Below are 23,063 nucleotides of genomic sequence, written 5' to 3' on the forward strand. Positions count from 1 at the left end.
CTCTATTCCATAAAGTCCTTTTTTGGAGTATTAGATGAATGAATTTCCCTGGTATTAGTCTCTTCTCCCTTCTGTTATCTACCTGCCTCATAAGATCAGCTTAGATGTTAGCCTAGCTACTCCAGCCCTGATCCCCTCTGCCTTAGTGTGTCTTTGTGCTCTCTCTACTGCCTACCTAGCTGCCTAGCTGCTACTTTACACAGCTGTCCTTCTGCCTCCAGTCACTAATGACATTTTCACCAGACTTCTTTTCAGATAGAGCCCATTCTTAGACTCTGGACTCTTAGAGATGAAGGTTAGGTTATTGTTTGGCGAGTTTTTTCTGCACAATGCATAAGCCATGACCTTTTCTCTTCAAATACACAGGTAGAGCTTGTTCAGAATCTCATTTGGCATACCATTTCCTTGACAATTTCAAGCTTCTCTCCTAGTTTATTTGGTACATTGAAACAAATACTGTTTTCCCATTCACCTTTAGATTTTTTGTCTTTCTGTCTTCTTCCACTTGCTGTTCTCCATGACACCCAAATAAACTGATGATTTTTACTTTGGCTATCTGATGTGTATCATCTCTATTTTTGTATTAAAAACCTGATCTTGAACTCTAATTATTCCAGGAATCCAATTTTCAACTACTGATTAGGTTAAATTTTGGGTTTTGGTGGGGGTCATTTATTTCTTTGGTTTTTGTTTTGTTTGTTTGTTAGTTAGTTAGTTTGATTTTTTATGTTTTGTTTTGTTTTCTTTTTTTTTTTTTTTTTCTTTTAAATATTCATGCCTTTGCTGTTATATTCTTGCATCTCGGAAAAATTGTATTTGGTTTAAGTTTAAGTTGCAAGGTTTTGATGGTGAAAGTGGGAGGGGAGCAGAGGTGGTGCCTGTGTGGAGACAGACACTGTTAGTTCCAGCCAGATCCAACAGTCTCACTGCAGGGCAGGGATGAGTAAGAGAAGGGAAAATACTGCCAGGCAGCTGGGCCTGAGGGGAACCATGTGAGAAACAGCCCTGCAGCCCCAAGGGGAGAAGAGAGGAAGAAAGTTCCTGGTAGGGATGCCTCTGCAGGCTCAGGATGGAGGAATCTGTGGAGAATGTGTCTTAGATATCCACTCTGCAGGCTGTGAAGTACCCCACATCACAGCAGGTGAAAATGGCCTGATAGAAGATGCAGCCCATGGGAAGACCCCATACTGGAGCAGGGAAAGTGTGAGGAGAAAGAAGGGGAGAATGTAGCTGTTGGTGAGTGATTGCATCCCCATTTTCCATCCCCCTGTGCTGCTGGTGGAGAGGAAGCAGAGGAGTTAGGAATGATGGAGGAAGGTGAGCCTGTGAAGAAAGGGAGCTTGGTTGAAGGAAAGTCTTTAAGTATTTTGTCTTTGTTCCTTCTGGTCCAACTCTATACTGGTTAAATTATGTGATTTTTCCTCAGGTTGTGTCTGTTCTACCGATGGTACTTAAGATATGTTGTCCTCAAGTGCACAGTGATCTCCCTGTCTTACCTCAAGCTGGGAACTTTTTTATTTTCTCCCCTGTCCTGTTGAGGAGGGGCAGAGGCAGAACAACTGGGTGGGATCTGGCAGCTGGAAAAGGTCAATCCATCACTGAAGTTCCATGTAAATATTTGCAAACTTCTCCACCATCTGTCTTACTAATTGTTTTTTCATACACCACTTTGCTGTGGGTTTTTATAAAAACAGTGATAATCATTAGTTTGATGATGTGTGAAAGGACTGGTTATGTTGATTAATAAAATTCTGTGTATTACTGTGTACCTTTGTCTCTTTTGAGCAGCTTAAAAATCCATGGGAGTAGGAAGGAATTTGTTGTATATGGTTATAGAGTATTCATCAGTATTGATTCATGGAGAGGGTCCCTTAAGGATACTTAGATAAGTAAATTCAACCCCAATTTCTTCCCCTTACACTGCATTACTTCTGTTAAAAATGTAAATATTTTAAATAAAAATTTATGACTATATAATTTTTTTCATTCATTTGTGCTTTCTACAAACATCCCCATATTAAAATTTCCACAATATTATTTAGTTACCACTGAACTCTATTTCCATACAATTTAAAATAAAACAAGATGGATATAGATGACCATCCTGGAAGATGAGTAGATGACCACTGGAGGTCCTTTACAACACAAATTATTGTGTGTTTCTAAGTAAAAATCTCTCAAATCCTTATTGACAGGGATTTATGCTGTGATACACAAAGTAGTTAAATAAGTAAAGACTTTGTAGAACAGATCATAAATCTGAGTGTAATTCCAAATAAAATACTTAATAGTTGAGTATTAACATGTATGAAATCATTTCTTAATCTCCAGTTAAGGACAGATTGTCTCTTCTAGAAAAACAACAAAAGCACATTAATTAATCACACACATGTCTACAGTGATACACAAAGAATAATTACTATGTATTCTCTGTCTGTTCTTCAAATATTTTTCAACTATTTTGCAAATATGTAAATATGCACATATATACACATGCAGATTTTTGGAGAATAAATTGATTACATAATTTCCTTAATATTTGATACACAGCTTGCATTTTATTCTTGGAAAATTTTGTCTAAAATGCCTTTCTTTCACGTTACTTCAAACATAAATTTCCAGTAGTTTTCTTGTTTCCATTTTTTTTTTTATTTTTTTATTTTTATTTTCTGGAATTACCCTTGGAAATGATATTACTAAGAAAAATGTTCCTAAATCTGCAAATTTTAAAAAGAAGGAAGAAAAAGTAATTCTGCACATGAATACAACATTTTAAAGAATCTAAGTTACTTTCATCCAATCAGGTAAGCATGAAAAAATCCATGTGATTTATGTCACCACAGTAAGAATCAAATAATTCTGAGTACAAATCCAGCTAATTGCTTTGGAATATTGTTTAGACCTGCAAATGGCAATACAGTGTGTTCTTAAAACTATCTGAGAAGGGATGTGGAAAGATCAGAGAACATCCTCACTTAAGGGGGAAGACCTGTTGAGGGGTCTTCTTTATGCTGTCCCTGAACAAGTCAGCCAAACACTCCATCCCAGTGAATTGCTGAGTGAAGAGGCCCCATAATAGGATGCTGACAGACTGGTTGAGCACAAGTGTCTCAGCTTTCCTGGGACACTGACAGACAAACAAAATACTAAGAGTCAAGGAAATCTCCCCTCTTCATATGAGGAGAGAAAAAGGATTGCATTTAGTCTTCTTGAGTTTTTAGCTTTTTAACCATAGATGGGACAAGCTGCAGTCTGCAGCAAACACCATTAGCTTTTTCTTTGATTATTAGAAATTGTGCATAGTTGTCAATTTAATGAAACCAAACTGGCAACTGCTGAAAATGACAATTGCAGCAAGTTTCACTTATGTTGAAGAGTACAAGCATCACTGATGACAAATTGGAGATAAACATCAAACTAGCCAAACAGCTTGTAAGCTTGCTAAGTCTGACATACAAATTACACTATTTCTTGTCATAGCTTTACTAATAGTGATTAATTTTATCTGAGAAATTAAATTCTGTCCTGTTACTGTGATGCATATGAATTACTTACAATGCATCTTTGTCCTTTTTTTTTTTTGTTCCTAACTCATGAATATTACTCAGCCATTATCTGTCTAAACTACAAAGACATGTAGGATCAGATGTCTAGAGTCATAATCCACACTGTTCAGAGTATCATCAAAAAGACATTCAGAGGAAGGGTCTGTAGAATATCAAATCCCTCTATATGATTTTGTTTGAAAGGCAAGTGGCCTTTTCATATCTTGGAGGAGGTGAAAGCCTCATAATTGCTAGATGACATATGAGCAGAGCATCCAGGGCTCTCAGTTGCTTTCACTGTATTGCTTTAAAAACAACCCATTCAGGAAAAACTATTTTTCATAGTTATCATAAGTATAATTTTTCCTGATTTTTTCTAGTTAATGTAGGTGATACTATCTTAAAACGCCAGTTTGGGTTCTCCACCGATTATAGATGATTATGAGCAAAAGCATTTAAAAATCTGAATCTGCAGTTTATTGTAGCTTTTTTTTCTGTGTATATACTATGCAAACACACAGAAACACACACACACACAAGCACACACACAGGCATACATTTGGAAACCGTGTAGAAATGATACTTGCATATTTTTCTAGCCTGCAGGGAAAATCGTTATAGCTTTTATCATTGAGGGTATGAAAAATTCAACATTATATCATTTTGAATTAATGGGAATTTTTCTCTTAGGGCAGAAATAATTCTGTGTGGTACCTCCTGGAAGCCAAATAAGATGATTTCAACCTCTTGGGAGGAGATACAGCAGCTTCACAGAAGCAGCCTTTTGACTGACTTACATTTAATTCCCAGTAGGTGTTTCATTTTCTCTTAAAGACTTAGTCATTATTTTCCCTTTTGATTCAGAACAAACATCTTTCTCTTCAATTGCAATAAAAAGGATGAAAACTCAAAGAGCTTACTTTTTCATAAAATATAGGACATGCACATATTCTTTCTAGAAGCAGCCTTCTGTTTCATCTGAATGATGAACTAATACTGATGAATGAATGGAAAGAATTAAATGCATGTTTCTACAGGCCCAATAAAAAAAAGGAAATGTTAAGAATATAAATATGGATAAGAAAAAATTCAATTTTCAACCCAGTTTATCTATTTTAACACATAATATTCTACATATTATAGTACCAATTGAAAAAAAATCAAATCTAAAATGGAAATACAATCATTACATATTTATCTTTTTGGAATACAAAGTAATGTAAAGTGTTCCATAGGGGAAATATTAACAACATTATGAAGGGAGCAAGTGAGGGAAGAGAAAAAAAATAAAAACCAAAACTTGGACTTTGCGAGACTGATACAAGTAAAAGCTTGCAAGAAGAAAGTAGAGATATAGACTGAGATATAGACTGAGAACCTCTAAAACCAGAATTCACCTTCTCCACAACATTAAACACACTAATAATGTTACTAAATTTCAGAGAATCATAATATAAATTTAAGTTTTAATAACTTTTACTCATAGGAGTCCCTAAATCAGTAAGTTTTGGTATGAATATGTGGAGTCATCCTTCATGTCTTCTCCATCAGCAAAAGCTGTATGAGCCATCCTTTCTTTCCCACATATATTTTTAATACCAAATTTATATCTCATTCTGCATTTCTCAAGAAACAATATAACCAAGTTATTTCATGTTCTCTCATTGTGAGAATAATAACCTATACAGAAAAGTATTTTTGTATTCTCTTGTTTGTTTCTTTTTTCTTTCAAGTGGAAGACAAAAAAAAATAATGCAGCTAAGCCAAAGACTAAGAATGCATATGCTCTAGGAATGCTGTAAAAGTTCTCTGTGGACAACACCTGACATGAGAAAAATGCATCTAGGCAGAGAAAGGTGCATGCAGGTGTGCAATCAGCAACCTGTCCAAACTCATGAAAAGTAGGAAGCAGAACCACAGGAATTTCATGGGCTGCTGCTAAGAAATCTGAGCTAAATAGTTAATTATGATATTTATTATATATATGACTTAAGAGAAACTGCAAGATTAAGTCTTATTATAGCTTTAGGCAGTTTTTAGAGCTTATCCTGAATCACAAGTTACCTTTGTTTCTTAGACAAGTGCTTTTTCTTGTAATATGCAAAATACCTACAGAGTTAATAACAAGCCATAAAAATTTATATTGCAATCAGACTGTAGAGTTTGGTATGAAAAAAACATAGAAGATAATCTATTAATTTTATACTGGCTTTTGAGAAAGAAAAAAGAAACCAAAGGAGAAAACAAAACAAAACAAAACCCAAACAAAAACAAACAACACAAACAATCAACACCCAAACCAACCAACCAACAAACCAACACCCCCTGCCCCTACCATCAAAAAAAAAAAAAAGAAAATTAAAGAAAAAACAGAAAAACTGGTTTTGAAGAAGTTGCTAAAGGACTAGCCAAGTAAGAATATCCTGAACTACAAAATGTTTATAGAGTTTGTTTTAAACTCTGGGAATTATGATCCCAGTTACTACCACTGATAATAGTATTTTTTTTCCCTAAATGGTCTCCTGTTTAACATTTTTTATAATTGACAACTTAATATGACATGGAGAATATTGCAACTCATCTTTCTGCAATTTGATAGTCCATTTTCTAAATCAAGAATGCCAGCTTCCACGAGTTTATTCCCTTAACAGATTCTACCTTCAATAAGGAGTCGATGACTACACTAAATCGTAAAACAGGCATTATTTGTCACCAAATTTCAAATGCCAGTTTATGACCAAAAGAGAAAGCAATTGACAGCTGCAGTTTCTGATTAAAGAAAGTACTAAGAACTTTTTGCTTATATCTTAATTTATTTAGAAATGTGTCTACCCTTTGAAGTCAGAAGGTAATTAAAGCAACAACATATTAGCAATTCTTATTCAAAATTAACAGTTATCTCCCTCTTCACAAAAAAAAAAAAAATAAAAAAGCAAGCTATTTAGGAAAACACATTCACTGATTCTCTCCCAGCATATATGAAATTCCAGACTGATCTGTGCCATCATACACAGATTAGAATGCTGGTGTTGAGCAAGTATAATCTAATGAATGCTGCACTTCTACCAGAGAGTTAACTCAAAGAAAAGTTCAGGGAAAAAAACAAACCAGCAACTCAGCCTACCTAAATTACCTAAGTTACTTAACATATTGTAAGAAAATGTATTAATCTTGTTAAATTTCTGCCAGCTTCTTGCTATTGGGAAATCCTGTGCTTGTTTTAAATGCCTCAAATAAGGCAATTAGCATTTAAACATCAGATGCATACTATTATATAATAAGGAACTCCTGTCCTTTCCCTTTCTTCAGTATAAATACCATGTTATATCAGCACCCAAATTTAACATGAGCCCCAAATAAGCATGTTTCTTTCATTCATTCTCACTTTGCTATATTGAAACCCTTTTTGTCACAATGCAGCGATCTTCCATTAATTTCTTCTTCTTCTAAAAGTCTCAGTTCTACCCACAATAACTAATCCACCAAAATTCAGAAACATTGTTGTCCCTAAACATGGAATGCAAAACACTTTAAAAACGCCAACACAACAAAACCCAAAAACCTCCAAACTGTAAATGCGACTCAATAGTGAGGAGGGAAATATTGTGTCTACTAATCCATGGTTTCCAATTCCTGAGACAAAAAAATACATGTAGTCTTTTACAAGAAACAATTTCACAACATATTGAATATGAAAATACATGCTTTCAAATGAGATAGATGGTCAAAATAATAATCATATAACCCTACTTATATTAATGGACACATAATCCTACTAATCACTAATAACAGGGTGATTTTATCAGAAGTCAAACACTGCTGTGGCACCTTCTTCTACTAGAAGAAAATGAATGGCTTCTTACTTTTATATCACCGAACTGATGAATAAATAAAGGTCTAACCTGTTGTTTCACACACAAAATGCAAAATTTCGAAGTGTAACAGCATGAAGAGGGTGCATTACTGGGTACTCAATAGAGAGACAAAAACTAGAATTACTCTGCTTGGGGTACATCTAAATTGTAGAAATCTACTGATTTAAGATTGCTCTATTTAGACCAAGGAAAATAAATTTTACTTAAATGGTAATTACTTGAAAAATAATTCTTCAGTATGTAGAATAATAAATTGCCTTTTTAACAAAAACTTTATACATTAATATGATTTTGAAAAATTCCTTAGACAAATAATAGATAAAATAATTTTTTGAGAAATTACTCCAAGAAAGAAGTCAATTATTTTCCAATAGCTCATCACACAGTATAAACTGAACCTGCATTACAATGCAAAATATTAGCATTGAGTTTAAAAAGGAAATACTTGAAGTTGCTAAGCAACAGTCTTTGTTTATCATATTGGCTTTGAAATGAAAGCACTAGAAGCATAAAACAAAGTAAACAAATATACAAGAATATAATCTATTCCATACTCAACATAAAAAACCCCTTTTGTTTACAGAATATAAATTAATAAATATTCTTGACAACAACTTGAACTATGGTTCAATGCAATTTTTGTCTATGCCTTGCTACTGTTATTTTGACTTCAGTTCAAAACCTTGTAAAAAAGACATAACTAAGTAAGAAGTAAGAAACTACATAAAAATTGTATTATTGTGCGCAATTTCTGGGAAATGGTCAAACTAAACTCATTCTATATCTGAGTGTGGACACAGACTGATAGAAAAAATAATATTAATTTATAATAAAAATATCTAAGCATATAGATTTGATTGTCCAAATGTATTTATTTAATCTCACTTTAAAACATACATTCATTTCTTATAAAATAATATATTTGTAGCAACATTTCTTCTTATAAAACAGGTGATCAGAGCCAGGTTGGATGGGGTATTGAGTAATCTGGTTGAAAAGATGGTATCCTGGTCCATGGCAGGCACGTTGGAACTAGATGATCTTTAAGCTCCCTTGCCATCCAAATTATTCTCTGAATCTACAAAATAAAAGAGAGATTTATTTTTCTTGTTTCTGAATCACTCAGGTCACAGAAAGCCAAGGCTGGAACTGTGTATCAAGGGACTATGTAGGGCTGTCCAGTTGTGGAGCAGTGTAGCCACAATGAAGAAATAGCAGCTTCCCAAACATGTTGAGGGAAGTGCTGAAGCTTAAGCATTCTGCCTTTAAAACACTTTCTTCTTGCTACAAATGCCTTGCAGTGAGTGGATAGAAGGAGACTCACACTATGTGAAAAGGAGCGTTCTATCCTCATGATGATTCTCAGCTGTATTCTCACCAGACCCAGTCTGATTTAGTGTTTGAAACCAGAAATTGAACAGTCTAATATGTCTGCCCTACTACTACCTGCATTTTCTCTGTTTGTGTCATCATTTTAGTTCTTAAAAAGACATGTGGCTCTCTTTCACAGCTTTAAATTTTTTCTTCAGTGTAGGTAAATGAGGTCAAGGCCTTCTGTAAATGAGACAGATGACCAGCCAGGAAAGGTGACATTGACCATCTTCTAATGTGCCTGACTGCAGTCATTGGGGCTGAGATTTTGGATATATTGCACTCATTGGATATATTGCTGAAGTGGATAAGGCCTCACTCACCCCACAAAGCAAACTTCAGGCTCAATTGATAATAAAATTGTAAAATACGCTGAATTGGAAGGGTTCCACAAGGGTCATCGAGCCCCATGCCTGAACCTGTGCAGGACACTCCAAGAGTGGCACCATGGACCTGAGAGCATTGTCCAAACACTCTTGAGCTCTGTCAGGTTGGTGCTGTGACCACTTTCCTGAGGAGCCTGTTCCAGTGCCCAACCACACTGTGGGGGAAGAACCTTTCCTGATATCCAGCCTAGACCTCCCCTGACTCAGCTTCATTTTGTTTCCTCGAGTCCTGTCACTTATCATGACAGTGAAGAGATCAGTGCCTGCCCTCGTCCTCCCCTCGTAAGGTTGTTGAAGAGCACTGTGAGGTCTCCCCTCAGTCCCTCATCCCTGAACAGGCCAAGTGCCCTCAGCCAGTCCTCATAAAGCTCTCTCTCCAAACCTTTTACCAAGGATGCTCTCTAATAGCTTAATGGGTTTTTTTGTGTTAAAGTTCCCAAAGTGTAAATGTTTCACCTTTCATTGTTAATGGAGACAGTGCACGTCAGATTTTTCCAAGATAGTTTCCTAAAAAATTCTGTATGGAAAGATTCTTGGTCTTCAGTCAATATTTTCAGATCTTTAAGAGGATATTTCTTTGATCTATCCTCCCTTTTCAAGTAGTCTTGGCTGTTACCATATGTATATATACATAGAGGTGCAGCTGAAATGCTGGTATTTTATCTCACAATCCTTGGATACTTTTATCCCAGATGACCTGGAGTAGTCCTTCGAGATAAACATCTGAAATCATTCATGCTTTTGGGGTGTACAAATGTAACAATAAGAAAATGTTATGATGAGGTTTTTTTTCCCTTAAACAAACAAAAATCCAAACCAGCAAGCAAACCAACCCTATTTTTTCCTATGTATTTTATAATGCCCTATATATTTTTTAAAGAAAAAAGAAATTCAAAGAACAATTGAGGCTCACATTCAATTCCGTGTAGGTGTCCATAGGTATGTGGTTTAGGGTTTGTTGTTGATGCTGTTGTTTTGTTCTTTTGTTTGGTTTGAGTATTGGTTTTTTTTTGGGGGGGTGGCAACTTGTTGTATGTCAGTAAAATTAATAAAGCCAAGTGGTTAAAGGGGCAACTGAATTTTCAAACGCATAATTTTGGAGTTATTAATGAGTCATTTTATAAGATTACTCTTATTCTTCTAAGATAAAAACGTATAGCCTCTGGAATAAATAGTCTATTTTGATGTCATAGTTGCATACTGGGAGCAAATCTTAACTAGTCCAGCAGATACTTCTTAAGATAATCAGTGACTATAAGAAAAAATCCAAAATAAAAAAAAAAAAAGCAAATCAATATAAAAACATTTCCATTACACTAGGAAAATGTACTTCCTCTGTAGTTTTTTAGTCTTCCTTTGAAAAATGGGGAATTTGTCAATGGTTTGGAAAATCTGGAGAAGAAAGAAATAATTTTGGATTAATGTCCTCTGGGAAGGTGTGCAGTGGATCCAAACACGTAAAATCTGTAAAACTGGTACTAAAATACAGCACTGATCTACAAAGAACTGAGTACCTTTAAGACAACTGGACTGTCCTGATCTTTAATGAATGTTAGTAGATAGTATGATGAGAACTTGCACATCCTTAATTTTGAGCTTGATTTTGATATGTATCCTTGTCTCATAGAATGCTGAGCTCTCAATGTAAACACATATTTTGAGAACCATAAGTACAACGTGATCCTATAAAATACTAGAAGAAACTATAGATCTAAATTCTTACAGCTTCCACTGCCATTCAGCAACCATTCCTAAAGGTTTAAAGGCATGGCTTAATAAGCACCATCAGGAAAATAAATTCCTTATTTTAGTAATGATGTTCAAAATCACTGCAAAATATAGAACCAAAAGCCCCTCCACTTGGACACTAAAAAGAAGAGAATCAAAAAGAAGAGTCTGAGAAAACTATAAAGTTTATTTCACAGAACACTTTCATTGGGTTATTAATCAACAAGTTAAGTTATTAACCCATGAGTCAATTGCAAATTTGGAGGCAGCCAAGCATTAGGAAACGATAAATGGGAAGTGGTTTCAAGGCAATCCTGTTTATGGATTAAGGATGTAACAAGTTCTACTTCTATGAACACAGTAGGAAGCTGTCAGCAAGAACACCATCTTTACTCGCAATTAGCAACATTTTGCCAATTAATATGGAGCCACAGGTACTATTAGCTGATTACCCTGCTCTTACAATCTCATTCTTGACTTTTTGCTTACTTTCTGTGTGGATTTTTTGTTACATATCTAAAAAAACAATCTCTCTCCTCCTTCATGTTGTTAACAGCCATGGTAGGCAGAATATTTCCCCCACCCTGTGTAAATTCTCAGTCATTCTTGAGCAGTGTGATACACTACCTAGGTTGAGAAGTAGTACATAGGTTTGTCCCCTTTGAAGGTCCCTTCCACTTCAACTGGACAGGACCTCAAAAGTAATAGCAACACCTGACACTTAATACTGCCTAACAAAAGATAAAAAATACTTGAGAGAAATTGTTTAAGCCTAAACTTCAAAATACTTCCCCAATTCCATTGAAAGGACACAATACAGCTGAATATGTAGCAAAAGTGTAATACCTCTTTTCTTTCTTTTCTGAAGGTATTTTTCAAGGTATTTCCAAAGAAAACTTTTGCAGCAAGAAGTTAGCCTTAAAGAACAGTGTGTAAACTTATGGTTCCTTGTCTCAATCCCAAAGGGGAAAATAAATTCCTCATCATCACAAGCATCACTTCTTAGGAAAATATGTTACCATTAAATTCCCTACACAGAGGGATATGGAGCTATATGAATTATACTTTGTATTTGTTAAGTTTTTGCTTATTTCACCAGCAGTGTTTCTGGATGCCCAGCACAATTCATCCCTCATTATCAGGATGAATATGGAATAAAGCAAACAAACTTTTCTACTTTATAATTGTTGTTGGCAGCGTTTAACATTTACATACATGGAATATTAGCACAAGGGATACAAAGTCATTATAAACTAATGCTTTACAAAGTGGAAAGACAATATCCTCAGCATCACTCTGCACTGCATTTCAAATGGCACATTTTGGGCGATTTATGCTAATTTCCATCATTTACAGAACATAATGATACAAATCTGTTGGATTTCATAACAACAGCCTCTAAGTGTTTAGAACTATGAAGAACAAGGTAATGGTCTCATTAACTGTAAGCTGAGAATCAAATTTCAATCTCTAGGCAGAACTGTTATTGCTTTACTCATGATCCACAACACTTTTCATGTTTTACAAGTTATAACAGCCCCTGGTCAGCTCCGTTTCTTTCCCTTAGTGGCCTCATTGAGTAACCCCAAAGCAATAAAGAGACATCAATTGATACTGATCTAACCTGAAGTGACTTGTTGACAACTTTCTGGCTGGCATTACCTTGATAAAGGACAGTGATATCCAGTTTCCCTTGATGGGCTTAGGAGCCTTAAGTATATACAGGGTTCATAGCTTAAGCCATTGATATATTGAAAGAAGAAGGCAATAGCACGGTAAATGTTTGCCTTTCAATCTGACATTATAGTGAGAAGGATAATGAACACTGTGTTCATAAGAAAAAACGTGGCTAAAGCAAGCAAGAAGCCATCATTTCTGAAGTATATAAATGCTGGGAGGTATTAGGAGAAAAAGGTCAACTGACTGTCCAAAGCCTATCAAAAAGGTTAGTTATATCAAACAGTACAGACGAGATATGTCCTGGATCAACAGAAATACTTGTCTATTTATTCCTTCTTCTCATCCTCAAAAATTTTTATCAGTAGTTTTGAGTAGAATATTGAAAAGGACAATGACGAGTTGGATAGAAGCAAATTTGTTCCAGGTTATACCCAAGCACACTGGTTTCATCCCATCACACTGACAAGGTGGTGTACAGTCACCGACCCATAACTGCAGATATATCACAATTGTGTCATTTCCTAAACATTTATTTGCTAAGGGAAACGATTTACATAATGACTGTACACATCAAAGTCAGTAACGATACAGCTGTTTTTCAAAACTTCATCTTCTGAATCATTAATATTCTAGGACTGCAGGAATTTGCTTTGTGGATGTTACAAATTTAAAAGCATAAATTAACCTAAATTAAGTACTTATATACAAGAATCAATCATTATATATATAAAGAGCTTTCTATAGATTTGTATTTGGAGTAGAGAAATTACTCAGCAGCTGTATCAATGAATCGTCTGATAGTTATCTGATCTGATACACTTTATCTAGAAGAATAACACCAAATCTTTCAAGTTTTTAAACAAGCAAATTCTTAACTGTTATTTCCTATGAAAGAGGAAAATAGGCAAAATTTAGGGTACCCCAAACCTAACTCCTTCCTTTAGGTTAGGAGTCTAGAGATAATAAGTTATAGCAAGCATCAAGTACTAATACACTGTAGAAATTGAAGTATTGCAGTGTAGCAGAGATGAAACATCCTCCAGCATTTGTGTAGCAGATCATTTTCCATTAACAGTAGTTAATAAGCCACCAAAGGTGCAATGCCACAAGACCTCATAGATTTAGAAATGTATGAATGCAACACTTAAAATCTAGAGAAGTTTAAAAGGCATTTACTGGGAGTTATTTAGGTGCTGACACCATACAGCCACATTATTTTACCCAAATTGATCATTAGCAGTATAAACAGTGGCAAAATTATCAATAATGAAATAATTAAAAGATTTTTGCTTCTCCTGTTACTAGCCCAAAAGACTCTGTGGATGTACAAGAAAGGCTGTAACCCTTAGAACATTCTTTCTCTCTCTTGATTCCTTTTCATTAAATCACTTCTACACAAACAGACACCCACACTGGGCTTCTATCTGCCATGTGCACCTCTGGTAACCCTAGTGAGCTGTGGTAAAGTTTTCTACAGTTTAACTCTGTATTAGTAAAATCAATTTCTTTTCTTGAAACAAAAAGTGAACAGTTTTTCTATATTCATATTCTACAGCCTGTCATAATCTTAGGGATATTTGTGTCAATCCTCCAGCTCTACAGTTTATTTTCATTTTTACTGATATCCTCAGTAAATACATTGGCTTTATTGAGACATTCATTGTCCAGATAGCACCAGGAAGGTGCTGACAATTAAAGCTGATTGTCAATACCTATTTCTACCTTCTATATCTTAGTTATTAGATTATATTTCTTTTCATTTTAGAGTGGAGATCTGCTTACCCATGACAACAGAGAAAAATTCAAGATTATTTGTCATTCATTATCTGTACAAACATATTCCTAGATCATCTTTTTGACACCGAAGAGAAAGAAACAGAAATATTAAGTTAATTTTAACTATGTGTAATGTATGTAATAGATAATTATGTCTTAATAAGACCACAAATAAAATAAATTATGCAAAAAGGATAACATATTAGGAAGTCAGGAATGACAGATTCTATAAGTAAATATTTATAGCTGAAAACCTTCCATTTGAAAGTTTTCAAGTCAATCTGCTATGATTTCTTTGCAAATATTTAGTTAAATCCTTCCCATTGACTGTTTATGTACCAGGATTTCTTGGCTGGCTTTATTTTGCATACTAATTGCTATTTTAGGCTATTATTGTTCTAGAAAAAGCACTATGAATTCTGTGTAACTTTTGATTTACAAGATTAAAATATATTAATTTGAAAGACATGAAGAACCTTGATGCAACATAAAATATATTTTTAAGAGGAAAAGATGCAAAAAATTGATTGCCTTTCAAAAGGTAGATGCTGTTCAAAGGCTTAAAATTTTGTAGACACCATAATATTTATGAGTTTTTTAAATCATCATCACAATCTAAAAAATGAAATAGAAAAACACTGAGACAGGAGAACATTGAAAACACAGAAATCTAAACACTGAATTTGCAAGAAAAGCCAGCTCTCAAGGTAACCATTGTATTATAGAACTGACATTACAAAACAAATGTTTTCTGGTCCATAATAGCTTACAGAAATAGAAGGCTCAATTTTTTTACCTTATCTTATTTGCATGGGTGGGCAAATGATGTATTGGAAGGCTAAAGGAATAGCAAATTAGAAATATTATGCTTGGGATCTTTAAAGTTTTAATCTGACTCTCTCAAAATTTAAGAGAGTTTAACCTTAATCTCAATAATACCAAGAAGGACAAAATGTGCTTTATTAGTTTTGTGTCCCCTGGTTTTTTTGTGAGTAAAAGTCATGTTTAGGAGAAGGACACTGGTAATCAAAGCCTTACATGAAAAGCAGGAATAACAAGTTAGGAGAGAAACAATTTTTTATTTTCATCTGCTTTTGGGTACAAGCAGCTATCAGCAGCCCTTTTGGGATAATGAATTAATTTCTACATACATTTTCAATTTAAACTGATACACTTAAACTTGTATTAAAATGGAATAATATTATTAGTAGTCTTGTAGATTGATGCCTTCACACTTAAACAGATGGAAAAAGAAAGCAGAGGACAAATAACTGCAAACAAACCTCTCTTTAGAAAGACTAGTATCACTCTTATGCAGTCCAGGCTGTATGAAGTGCAGAGTTCACCGGGCAAAGCACTAAACTGTAGGAGGAAGAAAATTGCAATCTTTTCTTGTATCCTGTCTTGTTCTTCCTCTTTTCACCACAGCTAATTTTAAGCAAAGTGCAAACCTGCTAAAAGTTGGAAACTCATGATGGTAAAAATTTTTGACATATGTTACTTAAGATTGGAAGCAGAACCAACTCTGACTGACAGAAAACTCCAAAAAGGCATCCCAAATTAAATACTATTCTTTGTGAATATTTTTTTTTCAAATGAATATATCAAATATGATATGTTAATATATTAAATATTAGTTTAACTTGTATATTTTTCTAGTTTCACTTTGAGCCATCATTGGCTGTTACAATCAAGGTTTTGTTCTTAACTGTCTCAATATTATGACTTAAAACATTCTCTTGATCTCTGTCTGATGGAACATGCAGATTTATTACCACCTGAATAGTAGTCAATAGAAGAATCATTATTTAAAAATAAAAATAAAAATAATCCATTACTTTCTAGGGTATTAAAAAAAAACACCAGCAACAAAAGCAATTTCTAATTTGTCCATAAAGCATTGCTAATTTTTTTCGTTTTTTTCTTAAGTCAGTATTTTCTATTAGTGCTGAATTCTTACATCTAGTGTCACCTAACAAAGTGAAAAGTCACTCTACTCTAGAACTTGTTCCTTAGAGCATGATCCCTCCTTATGCTCAAGTTAATTTCTGAGTCTCTTGAAAGGAGGCTCAATTTTTTTCAGGTCTAAAAAAAATCAAAAATGTCCTTTTTTTTGCAGCAATAAAGTAAAAAACTCTGTTGAAAACAAGCCTAAGTAAATGTTAAATTTTAGATGAGAGAGGCCACACCCTCTATTAGTTTGTGCAAAAACAACATAATTAGATCACGAACAATGTGTTGGTACAGAAGATATGGTTGCCTTCAGGTCAAGTTAGGAGATCTACAGAAAGATTCTCTGTAAGAAAAAAATAATCACTTTTACAGTTTAAAGTACCATCAGAAACCAACTCTATTGAGATGTGAATGAGAACAAGACTGGTCCATACTGTAGAATGTCATGAACAGCAAGGACAACATGCACAGACTTTAAAACTGTGAAGCTGGTGACATAGGCCTCAGTGCATCAGTCAGGGCACCTTGAGATACCTACAATGATTCAGATATGAATGGTGGATGTAGTAAATAACTGTCCATGGAACCACTCCATAAGATTCTCCTAAGAACAGTTCATCTTTGGATGTGTTTTTATGAGACAGAGCACAAAGATTAATTCTAATTGATGCAGCAGGCTTAAAGGATTTAAATACAAATTGATTAAATACAAATAAACCTGGTAATCCAAAAAATGAGGAAAAAAATCTAGTAGAAAATAAAAGAATATGTAATTTGATAAGTGCTAAGTGAAGCCTGTTTATTTTCTGTCACTGGAAAAAACAACCACCACAAACTTAAAAAAATATAGTATAGGAGTAGCAATGATGTGTTTCTAGGAAAAAAAGAAGGCTTAGTTCAGGGCAAGGTTAGGAAAGAGATCAGCCTGAGTGACATTACATGGTACATGCAAGACATGAGACCTGTCCACATGGATTTATCAAAGTCCTTCCCAACCAACCCGATCTTCTTCAAGTTCAAGATGATCTACTTACTTAGTAGATGAGAGAAAAGCTGTGAATGTTGTCTGTCTAGACTTCAGTAAAGCATTTGATGCCATCACCCACAGCATGGTCCTAAGAAAATGTCTGCTCTAGGCTTGGATGGGTGACTGTGGTGGGTGGAAATCTGGCTGGATGGCCCAGTCCCAGGGAATTGTGGTAAATGGAGTTAAATTCTGTTGACAGCCACTCACTAGTGGTGTTCTCCAGGGGTTCAGTTTTGGGGCTGGTCCTGTTTAGTATCTTTATTGATGATCTGGATGTGGTGATCAAGTGCATCCTCAGTAAATTTGAAGATGACATCAAATTGGGTAGGAGTGTTAATCTGCTCAAGGGTAGAAAGGGTCTACAGAGAGATCTTGACAGACTTGATTAATGGAGTAAGGACAATGGCATGAAGTTCAACAAGGCAAGGCCCCTGGCTCCTGTGCTTGGGTGACAGAACCACAGAATTCTTATTTGAAGTGACCTCTGGATATCAATCTGGATATCATTTAGTCCAACCACCCTGCCAAGGCAGGGTCACCTAGAGCAGGTGACACAGGAATACACCCGGGTGGGTTGCAGCAATCCAGTGTAGTCAGGATTGGAGAGCAGTGGTTAGAAAACTGCTCAGCAGAAAGGGGCCTGGGGGTGCTGTTTGGCAACTGGCTGAACATGAGCCAGCAAATGCCCAGGTGGCCAAGATGTCCTGGTCTTTATCAAGAATACTGTAATTAAGCTGAGGAATTCTTTTCTGCAAGATGCTATGAGTCTACTAGTCAATTAGATAAATTGATGAAACAAGAGTGCACTGTACAACCCAATAATTTCATACAAGTAACACCAAAGATGTAATTTCTTACATATGGAATCTCTAAATATTTTCTGTTTTCAGCTTAGTATATCCTGGAGATGCATTACTTTATCTGTACACTCTTTTTGTCATCATGTTTCTATACCTGTTCACAAAATATGGGCTAGGCAAATTTCTTGCTTTTATGTAGTATGTGTCCTTACACCCTAATTCCTCCCTTCTCTACTGGCTATTACAGTCTCCTGATTGCCTTCAAGAAGAAGATTAGTTAAAATAGAAAATAGAAGGCAACTTTCTTTCACACTATGTTGTTCAAATTTCTGTTCTTTCTTTCCAGCTGATATTTGGAAATCCAGGTGTGCCCTCATTCCCAAGACTTATGGCGAACTGATAACATAAATCTAAAGAATTTAAAAGACTTTTTTATAAATTATATTGCAGTGAAATCCAATTATCTCACTGTTATAGATTATATACTTTTCTTGCATTGAGGGCTTTAGGAAAAGAGTTTATTTTTATACTGGACAATTTTCATATTGTTGATTTACTGTGCTCAGTAGTGTGTGTAATTCCCATTCCTTCTGAAAGCTTCAGCTTTTATCTTGTGCCTTCAGTGTGTTTATGGAATTTTCACTTTATATGTAGATATAGATATTGCACATCAGGATTAAGAATTCCATTTTGTAAGACTCTTTCTTACAGAACAAGAAATATCTTTTGTATAAAAATCCACAAAAAATAAACATTCCATATTTATATATTCTTGCAATACATTGTTTTAAAATATTAAACAAAATATCTGAAAGCTGTTTTACCTTTAAAAATTTCTAGATAATTAAGTTTTCTATCAACTTTAAAAGAAAACAGGGACATGACTGGCATGTGTTATACTATCAATAAAAAGTCAGGTTCATTTGTGGCATTATACATAGAATTGTAGAATTGTTTGTAGAAAGATCATTAGGATCATCATAGAATCAATGAATTGTTGAGGTTGGAAAACAGAGAATCATTTAGGTTGGAAAAAACCTTAAAGATCATCAAGTCCAACCATTATCCCAGCATGTCCATGTCCATCAATAAACCACATCTCTAAGCACACACCTACAAGCTTTTTACATAGCTCCAGGGATGGTGACTCCAGCACTTCCCTGAGCAGCCTGTTCCAGTGCTTAACGCCCTTGTGGTGAAAACTGTTTTTCCAATAAAACTCCCCTGGCACAATTTGAGGCCATTTCTACTTATCCTATCTCATTACCCAGGAGAAGAGACCAATCCCCACCTGGATACAAACTCCTGCCTGGTAGTTGTGAAAAGAGATAAGGAGACCCCTGAGCCTCCTTTTCTCAAGGCTAAAAAACCCCAGCTGGCTCAGCTGCTCCTCATAGGACTTGTTCTTTAAATCCTTCACCAGCTTTATTACCCACAGACATACAAACACATTTCACTGAACTAAAAGAAAAAAAAAAAAAAATGCTGAGAAGAGTTTATCCCAGGGCATGCTATCTGGTTTCAGTGAAAGTCCCAATGAGGCATTCATACTATCATGGTTGGTTTGAAATTCTTACAGAGCAGAGGTATTCATAAACCTTACATGAGCATCACTATTCAAATATACATAGATGTGAACAGTTTCAAAACTAAATCTTTTCCTCTGCTTATAAATTATTTGCAGATAGACATTCTTTCCCTTTGCAATTTTAATGGAATGTTACAGCAAGTTTTAAATATTGGTTCAGTTTTCAGTATGAAAATTTTCACTATAATATATTCACTATTTTCTATTTTAAATTGCTATTAATGATGTGCTATTTCATTGATTACTTTAATTTCATATAAATTTGTTCTTTAAATGAACTCTCATACTCATAATTTTATTATACCACTTAGATAATAAGATTTCCTAGAAATATATCTAAAACCAGGAGAAATCTCATGAATTTGCAGGTAATAATTTTATTTTTCCTCACTAACACTCTTGAAAACAAAAAGTGACTTAGCCAAGCACTTATAAACTGAGATACTAAAAACCCAATAGATATCAGTAAAACATATTGACATTTTTATATTTCACTGAACTGTTTATGAATTTATTGTATTCCTTTTTGCTTTGTCTTGATATTTAACCCACTTCCTCTGATTTTACAACATAGTTACTGCAAAACACATTTTACAGTAATTTTTGACCAACAAAGTAAAAATTTTGCTAAGGTTATTGCTGTTTTTCTCATACATCTGATTCTTGCCTTGGGGAAATAAAAAACAAAGCCAGTCCTGCAATACCACCTTGGTGGGGAAAAAAACACTTTTGCTTGTGTATTTCTTCAGTCATGTGTTCGATTGTTCTTTCTAACCATCACTTTTCAGCTAATTCTTTTCTTTTCTCTGTTTTCTTTAGCCCCAACCGCTAATGAAAAAACAAAAATTTTAAAAAAAGTGTCATGTTGCACAATTTAATGCTGTGATCCATCAAGTTTAGAATACAATAAGTTATTAGAAAAAATAGGATTTTTTAAAAATTAATTCCCTGTATAAGAAGTTCTTCCTGCAAGTTTAATAGAAACTAAATGCTCCATAGGAAGATAACAGTATATAATTCAGAGGGTAACCAAAGAGAGATTTCAGAGGAACAATGATAAGGTAACATGAAGTTTCACAAAAATATCATCTTTCCTGTTCAGGGATACAGTATTTCAATATTAATAAATTGACAGGGTCAGTAAATATAAGAACAATTGATGACTTACCAGGGAGGATAGAGTTCTCTTCTGGTTATTGCTGATAGCAGGGTGTGGAGAGCAGCTAGAATTGAAAATCATTCAGAATCAAAGTACATATTCTTATTTTCAAAATTAATTTTTAAAATAAAGGATGAAAAATGTCTCTAGCATCCTGTAAAGGGCAGGAAAGCTGTTATAGTCTGAGCTCAGCTTTTCCCCCTTTTTACACTGATGTATTTGCACACCTACTCCGCAATGAGACCTGTAATTCTTGCTGTTAACAGCACAGTTAAAAGAATGGTACAGCAATAGTGCTTCTCTGTTGGAGAAAAAAAAGCTTTTTCATTTGCTGTTAAAGATTTCAAGAATATTAATCACTCCTATTTACATTATCAACTGTGGGACAGCACATGTGCCAGCAACTGTTGCATTTTCCTGAAGAAACCTGTGCCATGGAAATTGCACATGGAAATTACACAGATCCAGAGGTCAGAAGGCTAAATTTTTGTGCTCTAAAAAGAGAAAATCACTAGACATTACTCATCAGTCCTTTACTACAGCTCATGCAGACAGACAGCCACCATATCATTGCATAAGCCTTGCTTTAAACAAAACTGAACAAAATTCAAAATCAAACCTGGAATGACAGCAAAACAGATAAGAGGATAAGTAACAGAAATGGAAACAGAGCTCTATAATAGAATTTTTATGAGATTTTTGTTTAAAAGAGAACCATATAAGAAATTCTGAACAAAATCTCTCTTATTCCACATCTTGGTGAATACAAGTCCCCTGAAATTTAGGGAATAAAGAAGCAGTAGGAGACAAGCTCAGGCAGACACTAGCTGTCCAAAAATAGTCACTAATCTGGTGCATAAAAGAAGTAGAAAGACGATTGTAGTGGTTGAGGGCTCAGAAAAACCTTTTATTCCAGCTTTGGGCTGCTAGAAACATCCTCCTTATTCCTGCATTACAATGAGCTCTTGAGGAGGGCCTCTCACATACTGAGAACCTGTGAGGGCCTCTCACATTTACTGTTTTTTAAATTTATGTTAGGTGAGAAATTGAAACCCAAGACAAGTCACACAATGTCTTTCAAATCTCCTCCACTTAATGCAAACATCTTTTTGAGAAGCACAATTAACTAATTTTCTTGAGTGTTGAATTCTCATGACCTTAAACAAAAATCACTCGAGGCTCAAGTATCCTAAGGAAGTGGAATTCTTTCCCTTCATGACTGACAATTCAGAGTATCTTAACCCAGATGGACAATAAACAGTTAACTAACATACTGCTATGAAGGTTTAGTTTATTATTTTGGTTTTGGTTTGTTGGTGAGTCATGTACAGCAGCTTGCTCATTTTTTCATCTTGTTCACATAAAATATAATTGCTCCAGATGTAGAAAAATCACCTACATGAGTACCTCTTTGTTTTACATTTTATCACATACATGATAGACTGTGCTTTTTACTGAATCATTAAGTACTTTAAGGGCAATCTAAGCTGAGAGATGCAGCAGAACCACAGACCTATACCTCCAGTTTCCTTCTCCAATTGTACAAAATGCTCTTTCAGTGCAAAGACGTAAAATGATCGTTGGCAGAATATATTTCATACTTTGATTAGCAGTATGATAAGAATTATCATAGAATCATATAAAATATAAAAGCTTGGGTTGGAAAGGACCTTAAATACCATCTAGTTCCAGCCCCATGCCACAGTCAGGGCTGCTGCCCACTAGATCAGGTTGCCCAGGACCTCATCCAGCCAGGCCTTGAACAGTTCCAGGGATGGGCCATTTACAGTTTCTCTGGGTAACTCATTCTAGTGCTCACTACCCAGTGAGTAAATAATTTCTTCCTAATATCCAATGAAAATCTCTCATTTTTAAACATTTTGAAGTATCCCTATGAGTGAGCAAAGTTTTGTGCCTTCAGTTTTCCTGCATTTGAAGACTGGCGTCTTGTTCGTTTTCCATCCTCGTTACAATGAGCCTTAAAAACTAAGCTTTCTTCACATTTGTGAATATAGAACGTCTTTAGGAGCTCTAAGAGACATAACTAAGTGTTATACCCTACTTTATGAAAACTGAAAATTTGGTATTCCCTCCATCATGCAAGGCCTCCAGGGTATTTGGTCTCTTGGCTTAACAGAATGCCAGGACTGTGCTAAGTAAGCAGACTTAAGGAAT

Source organism: Oenanthe melanoleuca, chromosome 2 (genome assembly GCF_029582105.1).
Source record: "Oenanthe melanoleuca isolate GR-GAL-2019-014 chromosome 2, OMel1.0, whole genome shotgun sequence".
NCBI lineage: Eukaryota > Metazoa > Chordata > Aves > Passeriformes > Muscicapidae > Oenanthe > Oenanthe melanoleuca.